We start from the raw sequence: 12,157 nt of genomic DNA, 5'->3' as shown, positions 1-12,157 counted from the left end.
ACCACCCACCAGAGGTAGTAGAAATGAAAGGTTATTAGGACATGGGGAAGTGGACTTGTTTAGAAATTCTTTTTTGGAGCAAATCCCATCTATGTTAGCAGTTCAGTTAACAGGAGTCAGCAGTGGCAACTCTATCCACTCCCAAAAACTTCACAAAAATACCAGCAGTTCAGTTCAGTAGTGTTGGGATAGCAAACATGAACCAGCAGCGGTGGTACGACCAAGAAGAAACAGCCAGAACTCAGCCTAATCGGCATGAGTCAGCAAGGGGACTAGGACCAACTCCGATACCAGAAGTTCTCTGCCATGCCTCTCTCAGTGAAGACTCAAGATCGACAAAGTGGTGTTGCAAAGCTGGCTACGCAAACAAGCCTCAATCACTATCTGTTGAGTGCTATTTATACGCCCTCCAAACATCATGCCTTTTACAGGTCTTGTCTCAGCACATGAGTCTATACCAGCTGATACCACTCTGCCAATTCGCCCAAGTCCTCAGAATCAACAAGAAGCTTCCAGAACACCACCAGAAGTTTTTTGCTGTGTTTCTCTCTATGGAGTCATGGCAAATGGAGCTCAGCTACACAATGTAAGGTGAACCAATACATGTGTGTTGTTAGCAAAGAATTCTTCATCATGCGTCCTTTTACATGCTTGTTTAGCAAAACATCCTTTCATCTGTATCTACTTCAGGAAAACACTTCTTCATGTGTGTACTCCAGGAAACACCATCTAACACCACTGACTTTCCAAAGACATCGTCCCAATGCACAGACACACGTATTTAAACTGGGTATGAGTGTTTCTAATGTGCACTATGATGTGCATGTAAGGTTGGAGCCCATTTTGGAGTTGGTTCTCACCTATGTTTATGTGGAATATAGGTATGGAAGCCAGGATATCAGGCCTGAGTGGCAGGCAGCTTTGTCCTCTGAGCCATCTCATTAGACCTTCATTATGTTTAATGCTAAATAAGCTAATAAAACCAAACAGGATGTATCACAGTTTAATGCTACATATAATTATGTGTACCCTGACACTAATTAGAGACAGAAGATGAATGCTAGGCTTGACAAATCAGAGTAAATGGATCAAGTCTGTTTTGATTTTAGTTGTCTGGAAAATAGAGCACTATCCCTAGCACATGGAAATAACAGCTAATATCTAGTGAGTGCCACTAAGTATCACTGGCACTGTAATTCTAAATGTATTTCATTTAATACTGATAGTAATTTTATATATTTTTTAAACATTTCCTTATTTATTTTATGTATACGAGTACACTGTAGCTATCTTCAGACACATCAGAAGAGGACATCAGATTCCATTACAGATGGTTGTGAGCCACCATGTGGGTGCTGGGAATTGAACTCAGGACCTCTGGAACAGTAGTCAGTGCTCTTAAACACTGAGCCATCTACAGCCCAACATTTCTATTTTATATATGCTGTAATTATGTCCACTTTGTTGGTGAAAAATGGAGCCTGTAATGATTATTTTGCTGAGATCTACACAGTTATGAAGGGTAGAGCTAAGATTTGATGCTAAGTAATCTTATTTCAGTAAGTCTTAATTTTGTTTTAAATCTGTTTTTGCACTCTTTTGTTTCTTAAATTCAATTAAGTATTAAACGGAATCTAAAAATGGCATATGTGAACACATACAATCCAGGTAGAATAAAAAACATTCCAGTACAAGTCTACTCAAGAGAGCTTCAGATTGCATCATGTCTATGAAATGGTAATTGAAAATTAAAACTAAAATGGATGATTAGAAGCTATATCTAATTTTTCTACTGACATGCTCACATATCCTTAGTCTGCTATTAAAGTGACATTGCTTCCATTCATTTTCTCCTTTTAAAATTAATTTTGGGCTGGGCATGATGGTACAAACCTTTAGTCCCAGCCCTTAAGAGACAGAGGCTGGTGAATCTGGCCAGCCTGGTTTACAGAGTGAGTTCCAGAAGAACCAAGGCTACACAGAGAAAACTTGTCTTTAACAACAATGATGAAGAGGAAAATAAATTATTATTTTGGGTATTTTTAGAAAAGGGCTTCCTATGTAGCCCATGTTGGACTGTGGTTAGATGTGTGAACCAGCATTAAGATGATAGAGCAAAAGAATAAACTGCTAAATTTAAAAAAAAAAATAAAAAAGAATGTTGGTTAGTCTGCTATTGTACTTACCCAGCCTCAGCCTCCTGAATGCCAGATTACAAGTACTAGCATACCCAATTTGGTGACAATTCCTAATTGTTAAAGTAGACTTGCAATTGGAGTAAAATGCTACTTGGCCATGACTTATCACTCTTCCTCGTGAAATGTGTTATAATTTACCACTGTAAATTAATCTTTTTTAAAATAACTTTTTATTTACAATATTCTTTGTTTACATTCAAGATGATTTTCCCTTTGCTGGTTCCTCCCTCCCCATAAGTTCCCTAAGCCCTCTTCCCTCCGCCCATTCTCCTATCAACCCCCTCCTACTTCTCTGTCCTTGTACTCCCCTACAATGCTGGATCAAGCATTTTCAGGACCAGGGACCTCTCTTTCCTCCTTCTTGGGAGTCATTTGATATGTGAACTGTATCTTGGATATTCAGAGTTTCTGAGCTAATATCCACTTATCAGTGACTGTATTCCAAATGTGTTCTTTTGTGATTGGGTTACCTCACTTAGGATGATATTTTCCAGATCCAACCATTTGCCTAAGAATTTCATGAATTCATTGTTTTTAATTGCTGAGTAGTATTCCATTGTGTAAATATACCACATTTTTCTGTATCCATTCCTCCATTGAGGGACATTTGGGTTCTTTCCAGCTTCTGGCTATTATAAATAGGGCTGCTAGGAACATAGTGGAGCATGTGTCCTTACTGCATGCTGGGGGAATTCTCTGGGTATATGCCCAGAAGTGGTATTGCAGGGTCCTCTGGAAGTTTTATGTCCAGTTTTCTGAGGAACAGCCAGAGTGGTTGTACCAACTTGCAACCCCACCAGCAGGGGAGGAGTGTTCCTCTTTCTCCACATCCTTGCCAACACCTACTGTCTCCTGAGTTTTTAATCTTAGCCATTCTGACTGGTATGAGGTGAAATCTCAGGGTTGTTTTGATTTCCCTAATCACTAATGATGTTGAACATTTTTTAAGGTGCTTCTTAGCCATTTGAAGTTCTTCAGGTGAAAATTCTTTGTTTAGCTCTGTACCCCATTTTTTAATAGGGTTATTTGGCTCTCTGGAGTCTAACTTCTTGAGTTCTTTATATATATTGGATATTAGCTGTACTGGCTAGTTTTATGTGTCAACTTGACACAAGCTGGAGTTATCACAGAGAAAGGAGCTTTAGTTGGGGAAGTGCCTCCATGAGATCCAGCTGTGGGGCATTTTCTCAATTAGTGATCAAGTGCGGAGGGCCCCTTGTGGGTGGTACCACCTTTGGGCTGGTGCTCTTGGGTTCAATAAGAGAGCAGGCTGAGCAAACCAGGGGAAGCAAGCCAGTAAGAAACATCCCTCCATGGCCTCTGCATCAGCTCCTGCTTCCTGACCTGCTTGAGTTCCAGTCCTGACTTCCTTTAGTGATGAACTGCAATGTGAAAGTGTAAGCTGAATAAAACCTTTCCTCCCCAACTTGCTTCTTGGTCATGATGTTTGTGCAGGAATAGAAACCCTGACTAAGACATTAGCCCTCTGTCGGATGTAGGGTTGGTGATAGTTTCATTTATTTGCTCTGCTAAAACTACAATGAACATTAGTATATTTTACTACCTAAGATATACACAGCAATTTACAAACTTAGTTTAAAAAATAACTCATCTAACTAATGATTCAAAGCAACTGACGTTAGTTAGGGAAAAAAAAACTGTAATTCCTGGTAAGTTTTAGAACATACTGAAATGTAGTCATACTCTGTAAAGATAACAGTTACAGTTTTAAATAGCATGTGCACTAGTGGGTGGAAGCATTTCTGGGATTTGGTTCCCAAAAACCACCACTTTGAGACTTCTTAGCACCTAAGTTAACATTTCCAGTGTTCATACAGCACGGCAATACAGATCCTGTATGTCTGCACCAGTCACCGAGAGCAGCAGAACATCATTTATGGTATTATGTTAATATAAAGATGGACTGGGTTTCCTAATAAAAAGTTTTCTAACATCTTTAAACCTTCCCTAAATATTCACTATATCAATAAAAAATTTACAGTGATCTAAATATCAACATTTTCTTGGGATTTTTGCTAGTAATGTGAAAGTCATTAAAATGGGGTATATTAAAAGTATTAGCTTTATCCCTGTTTGTTTCAGAAGGACTACTATGAGAAATGAGGAAAAGAAGCCACAGCAAAAAACTGAGTTCTACTTGGCATGATTGGTAGCTTTAATTATCAATTTAGCACAATCTAGAGTTGCCTGGTCAGAGACCCTCAATGAGAGGTTACTTACACTGGCTTGGTTGTGGGAGACTGTCTGAATTGTCCCAGACTACCACAGTCTAAGGTGGGCGGCGACGCTCCACAGGAGGAGGCCCTAAACCGTTGGAATAGAGACGCTGCGCTGAGCAGCAAGCGAGACTTGCATGTGCTCATTGCTCTCTGCTCTTCGCGATGGATTCAATAGGACTTAAAATTCCTGTCACCTAGGCCTCCCTACACAAGGACTGTACCCTGGAATTGTGAGCTAAAATAAAGTTTCTCTAGTAAGATATCTCTGTTAGGATATTTTATTACAGCAAGAGAAATGAAAGTAGGACTCTATTGTATGCTAAATATTAGGTAGTGAATAAATCAAAGCTGCAACTAGCACAGGGCTTAAAGACTGACTATGGGCCATATTTCTCTCTTCTTGCTTTGACCATCTGACATGCTCTCCTCTATTTTCAGTATATAAATCTTCTATTCATTTCAGTTTTAAGTTCAGATACCATTTCTTCATGGTTTTTAGTTTCTTACTGCCCTTTGTTTTGTATCAAATGTCTGTATTTGGGTAAATGAACAAAATGTGGATAATGATATAAGACTACCTCATGAAGACACATGTACAAGTAAGAGCATTTCAATGGTTATCTAAGGTCACAGGTGAATGTTTCAGCAATTCAAATTGAAAAGCGTATCATACTCTTATTATGTGTAAAGTAAATGAAACAATAAAACTATCCACATTTCACATTTTTGTGTAAGTGGCTTGGCAATTCATGTGCACAGGTGCCTATGTCTAACAGATGTCAAACACAGTCTTCTTGAAAGGTTTGAGACAGAATTGTCACCTTGTCACTATCATCATGTTGATTAGCATTTATCAGAATCATGGTCACTTCTAACACTTCTAATACATTTCAGTATGTTCTAGAACTTATCAGGAATTAATTACGGACATATCAAGTTAGTCCTCTAAGGATCTCTGCTGGTTAACACTGGTCATGAACTTTACATAATTCATCAAATTACATTAAAGTACACACACGATAATACGACATATAATCAACAAGTATAATTTCAACAAGTTTACAACGGTCAATAGTTGTTTAAACTGAAGAATACAACCAAGTCAGATTGGTTGAAAAAAAGATAACAGAGTAAGGTGAAATAATAAGATATACTTTAAAAATAAGTGGATTTGATGTGAAAGGTTTTAAAAATTAGATAAAAAGAAATCATTGAGTTATTTCTTTCTTACAAAAATGATAGTGTGTAAAAGCCAAATATAAAGCTGTTATATGATTTTGTTAGAAAACACACTGTTGCATTGCTGCTGAGATTCAAACTGGGACAGCCACTTTGGAAATGGTTAGATTCATAAAAATGGTTAATATTTCATAAGAATGAAATATTCTCTTAACAAACTATCCAGTATGTTACTTGATGTTTACCAAAAAAGTTGAACAGTTGTGTCCACTGAAAATCCTGCAAGGAGACTATCTTCCACACTGGTAGGAGGTTGACATAGGAGACCCCAAAGCCCACCTATGCACAGTGACACATTTCCTACAATAAGGCCACACCTCCTCCAAGGTACCATCTTCTAATAATGCCACTCCCTATAATAAAGCATTCAAACACATGGATCTATGGGGCCAAACCTATTCAAACCATCACAATTCATGTAATTTTTTTTGTAATGTTTGGAACTTCCCTAATACCTATTTGCTTACTGTTTTAGTATAGTTTATTATTTCCTACATCTCCAGGTACCTACCTTTTTCTTCAGCATTCAGGTTTCCTTCAAGTATCTTCTGTAGTGCTAGCATAGTACTTGTGAATCCCTTTATTTTTTGTTTATCACACAGAGGTCTTTCCCCTTAAGTAATGAGGATATCTTTGTTTGATACAGTACTTTGGGTTGGTAGTTCTTATCTTCCAGAGCTTAAACCACATCATGTGGCATCTTCCTGGCATTCAGAGTTGTTGTTGAGGTATCAACTATTATTCTGACTAGTTTGCTTGTATGTGAGACTCTGCTCCCTGTCACATGTTTCAATATTCTTTCTTTGTTCTGTATCTTGGTGTTTTAATGATGATGAGACATGGGTAGGTTCTACTCTGGTCTTGATTGTTTGGCATTCTAAATGCCTCTTGTATATGAATGGCAATATCTATCTGTAAATGTGGATATGATTTTGATGAACTTTTTTTTGTGCCTTTAGCTTTTACTGTTCCTTCTTCTATGCCTATGATTTGAAAATTTGCCTTCTTAATGCTGTCCCATAGTCCTCATATGTCTGTTTACATTTATTTTATCTTTATTGTTGTTTGAATATTCTAAGTCACTTTGTTGTCTTTGTGGGTTATCAGTTGCTATGACAAAAAAATCCTCTAAAAGCAACTTAAGGAAAAAAATGAAAGGAAGGAAGGGAAGGAGGGATGAAGAGATGAAGGACATATTTATTTTGCTTCATACTGTAAGATATTTTCTATCACGGTGAGAAGTGAAGGTAGGAGGACGTTGATGCAACTGCTCCCCTGCATCCTCAGTCAGGAAGGAAAGAATGAAGGCCTGTGCTCACCTCACTTTCTCTTCTTCATACAGCCCAGAATCCCTGACTCGGGAATGGTGCCACACATAGCAGGCTAATCTTTTCTTTCTCAATTATCCTAAGCACAATAACTCTCCACAAACACGCCCAGAGTCTCCTCTATCAGGTAATTCTACATCTTAGAGTTAACAGAGAAGATTTATCCTCATACCTGACTTCAAGCTTCTATTTGATCCATTTTATTGGTATTTCCACAGCATGATTTGATGTTTGAATTTTTCATCTCCAAAACTTAATTTTTTCAATGTTTCTCTTTTTATTGAATTCTATTCTGTATTATCTTTATTTCATTCAGTTGTTTCCATTTTTTTTAAATTTGTGTAGGAATTTGTGTTCTCTTTGCTTCATAGTTATTCTTACAATAATCATTTTGAATTGTTTGTCTAAGACTTCATCTAGTTCACTCTCAAAGAACTCCATTACCATGAAATTGGTAAGTTTTGGGGGAAGTCATATTGCCTTTTCTTTCTTTTTTTCTCTTTTCTTTTCCTTTCTCTCTCTGTCTTTCTCTCTCTCTCTCTTTCTTTTCTTTAATTTCTTGTGTTTTGTACACCAAAACCTACAAATGTGGGATTTGGTATATGGCTGGATTTTTTAAAAAAAAAAAAAAATCCATTTTCTTTAAGTTGAAGTATTTTTAATGTTTTAAATGTGACTAGGTTGCAGTAGTGATTAGACACTTCTTTCTTAGGGCTGGGGTCCGTAGCTCAGTAAATGAGCCTTTGCTCCACAGGTTCAGGACATTATACTCAACTCACTCTCCAACACAACTCTGAGAGTAGAGTAGTAACTCAGAAGCAAACACAGGTGATAGATAGGCCCTAGATGACAACACAGGGATAGGTAATTAGAAAAAACCAGCCCTTCACCTCCAACACACTTGAGGGAGTAGAGGAATCAGAACACTGCAGTGCACACTGAATGTCCACTGCTGGGTAAGAATGTAAGGTCGATAAGCACAACAGTGAAGAGGCGCAATTAGCATTTGAGCAACAGAGATAAAATCCACGTGGAAAGTGAGGACAGTGAGAGCAAGGGCAGAGATAGGGCAGCTAGAACTAAAGGGAGAAGGAAAAGAGAAAGAGGTAAAGAATTTAGTAAGACAGCTTTTAACAATCCCAGCACTTGGCAGGCTGGGGCAGGAAGAATGTCAACCTCAAGGCAAACTTGTGCTCTGTAGGAAAGCCTAGCTCAACACCCAATACAACCCAGAACAGGGCAGGACAAAGCTGGTCCACAAAGTTGAAATGGGAGGTGTTACAGATCTCTTGTTCCCCTCACATAAAGTGGCACAGTCTGTCTTTGTGTGCTGCTGCACTATGGCCCCATGATGTAGCCTGTCTCCATGTGGTTACCTTTGTGGAGGAAAGTACATTCTCCATGCTGTCTTGAATTTCCATCTTTGAATATTTGGGTTGACTGGAGTGTCTTCCAATGAGAGAAAAACAACTGAGAAATTACATTTCCTATGTTATGTTGTATTGTTTGCTCCACAACCAAAGGGTATAGATAGCGGAGCAAGAAACTTTGGACACAGAGTTTCATTTAGCAAGGGCTGGCCTTAAACTGACTATGTAACTGTCTTAGTTAGGGCTATTATTGCTGTGATAAAAAACCATGATCAAAAACAACTTGGGAAGTAAAGTGTTTATTGAGCTTATACTTTCACTTTGCTGTTCATCATCAAAGGAAGCCAGGACAGGAACTCAAACAGAGCAGCAACTGGAGGCAGGAGCTGATGCGGAGCCACAAGGCTGCTGCTTACAAGTTGCTCCTCCTCAGCATGCTTTCTTATAGAATCCAGGAGCACCAGCCCAGGGATAAAACCACTCACAATGCCCTGGACCCTCCCCCCATCAATGAATATTTAAGAAAATGCCCTACCACAGTGTTTTCAGCCTTCCTAATGCTCTCACCCTTTATTATAATATAGTTCCTATTGTGATGGTGACCCCCAACTATACAATTATTTTTGTTGCTACTTCATAACTGTAATTTTGCTACTATTATAGATCATAAAGTTAATATTTGAAATGCAGCCCCTGTGGAAAGGTTGTTTAGCCTCCAAAGGGGTCGCTACTCTCTATAGCCTGATCTTATAGAGTTTTCTTAACTGAGGTTCCCTCCTCTCAGATGACTGTAGTTTGTGTCAAGCTGACATAAAACTACAGCAGTCACGGATAACCTTGAGTTTGGATCCCTCTGCTCCACCTCCCAAGTGCTGAGCCCATAGATGTCCACCACCATGCCTGGCTGAGTTTGCTTGAGTTGCCCTATGGAGCTTTTACCCTGCCCCCAACACCTCTGCTTTTCTGAGGTACATGCAGTGGTACACAATGGTAGTCTTGCATGTTCAGAAAGATTGTGAGTTTCAAGTCAGGTGGCCAATTTTAAAAAGAATTTATGTAAAGGAATGCAATCAACCAACCAATCAAAATTTTATATCTCTATATTTTATGCCGATGCTCTACCTCAAATTAATCCTTAATTTCTGATGTATAGTTAGTATTCACACTGATATGTAGTTATCCAAATACTATTTGTGGAGAAATGAAACCCTTCATCTCCTTATTGCACCCTTGTCAATGCTTCTGTGAAAAGTGACAAGGGGCCTACTTCTGATTGCTCTTTCCCACCTAGTTGTTGATGCTTTATATCAACATGTCTTCATTAACCTACATTGATGGGTTTTTTGTTGTTGTTGTTGGATATTTTCTTTATTTACATTTCAAATGTTATCCCTTTTCCTTGTTTCCCCTCTAAAAACCCTCTATCCCTTCCACTTACATCTGCTCACTAACCTACCCACTCCTGCTTCCCTGTCTTGGCATTCCTCTACACTGGGGCATTGAGCTTTCACAGGACCAAGGGCCCAACCACCCCCTGATGCCCAACAAGGCCATCCTCTGCTACATATGCAGGTGGAGCTGGAGCCATGGGTTCCTCCATGTGTACTCTGGTTGGCGGTTTAGCCCCTGGGAGCTCTGGGGGGTACTGGTTGGTTCATATTGTTGTTCCTCCTATGGGGCTGGCTGCAAACCCTTTCAGCTCCTTGGGTCCTTTCTCTAGCACCTCCATTGGAGACCTCCACCTCTGTATTTGTCAGGTACTGGCAGAGCCTCTCAGGAGACAGCTATATCAGGCTCCTGTCAGCAAGCACTTGTTTTTAAATACTCTGATTTTGTTTTTTTATTGACATTGCCATTCTATGTCTGTAGTTCTTCCACAGTAACTTAATCAGTTTTCTAACTTCATTTAATACATAGTTCATTTACAGAGCAATAACTAATATCTTAACAACACTAATTCTTCAACATACGTTGTGTCTTTACTCAATGATTATACAAACTTATGTAATAATTCTTGTTAGTTTTTCCCTTTCTTTCCTTTCTTTCATTCATTCATTCATTCTTTCTTTCTTTCCTTCCTTCCTTTCTTTCTTTCTTTTGGTTTTTCGAGACAGGATTTCTCTTTGTAGCCATGGCTGTCCTGGAACTCAGAGATCCACCTGTCTCTGCCTCCCAAATGCTAGGGTTAAAGACGTGCACCACCACTGTCCGGCTCTTGTTAGTTTCTTGTTATTTTTTTATAATCGATATTTTATTTCATAGCTCAACTATTATATATGTAGGTTAGTATATAAAACCAGAAGGTTTTAAAGTCTCTTTTTAAAAAGACTTATTCATTAGTGTTCTGCCTACATATATGTTTGTATGAAGGTGCCAAATCCCCTGAAACTGTAGTTACAGACAGTGAGCTGCCATGTGGACACTGGGCATTAAATCAATTGGTCTAGTATAAGTCACAGATAAGTAAATATAGTCTTAGTCTTAGGGGAGGTCTAAATTTGTCACTAGTTTGTGCTGAAATTAATTCATACTGGATCATGTCCATGGTATTGAAACAGTTTAAAACTAGGGGTTCATTTTTTATTGAACTGGACCTGGGGATCCTGATTGTTTAAACGTGTGTGTGTGTGTGTGTGTGTGTGTGTGTGTTAAAGGATGTACAACTGCTTCCCCCTAAGGTAGAAAGTAAACATGCTCCTAAGTGGGGATTACCTCTTACTTTTACTGTTTCTATTTCAATGAAAAATTTCCAGCTTTAACCAGCTCTCCAAGGCTCAAAGAGACCAATGTATAAGCATGGTCACAAAACCTGCTGATGCAGGGGCTGGAGAGATGGCTTACTTGTTAAGAGGACCTCTTCCAGAGGACATGGTTCAATTCCCAGTGTCCATACGGCAGATCCCTGTCTGTACCTCCAGTTCCAGCGGATCTGGCACCTTCACATAGACATACTTTTTTGTAACCCTTGTTTTGAAAAATATGGTCCATCTTTTGAAATGAGATGTTGTGTAGGAAGTAATTATACTCTGTATAAAACAGTGCTGTGAAGAAATTATCTTGGCTTTGAAAAAACCTGATAAACAAAGCAGTTGTTTGGCAGTACTCATGTTCCCTTTGGTTTTCCCTTGAGGGCAAGAAAGAGACTAATTTTTAGGTCATGAAAAGAAAGATTACTAAGTGTTTGAATCACTAAGTAAAATTTAGTTCATTTAGTTTTTGTTTCTTTCTTAAAAGAATCAGCACAGATGTTTGGCTCGCTATTGAATTCTATGCTCTTGTAAAGGGCACTCTGAATGTCATGTCCAACCCCTTTATGCATGCTGTTTCAACAAGAATAAACACCATTAAACCCCAAGTTGTAATAAAGAACTCTTCACACAAGGACAGTAGACGTAGGCCACTTATAACTGAAAATACTGCCTGTATGATGGCAAACAATGGTGGGAGCAGAGGAACATAGGGACTGTGGTGGTTTGAATACACATGGCCCCTTACAGTCTGAATGCTTAGCTCATAGGGAATGACACTTTTAGGAGGAGTGGCCTAGTTGGAGGAAGTGTGCCACTAAAGAGGTGGGATTTATGGCCATATGCATGTTCAAGGTATATCTAGTGTGACATGCAGTCTCTCCCTGCAGCCTGGGAATCAAGATGTACAACTCTCGCTCCTCTACCACAATGCCTGCCTGCACACTGCCATGCTTCCTGCAATGATGATAATGGACTAAACCTCTGAAACTATAAGTCAGCTTAATGAAATGTTTTGCTTTATAAGAGTTGCCT

At 38.9% G+C, this 12,157-nt stretch overlaps 1 protein-coding gene across 3 annotated transcripts in view; it reads right to left on the bottom strand.

The window, feature by feature from the left end:
* The window catches only part of Sbf2 (SET binding factor 2), a 365,757-nt gene that overhangs the window by 117,435 nt on the left and 236,165 nt on the right, over positions 1-12,157 (bottom strand). The window lies entirely within an intron of this gene.

Source organism: Apodemus sylvaticus, chromosome 1, assembly GCF_947179515.1.
Source record: "Apodemus sylvaticus chromosome 1, mApoSyl1.1, whole genome shotgun sequence".
In the NCBI taxonomy this organism is placed as follows: Eukaryota; Metazoa; Chordata; class Mammalia; order Rodentia; family Muridae; genus Apodemus; species Apodemus sylvaticus.
This window is presented reverse-complemented; position numbering and strand designations above follow the sequence as displayed.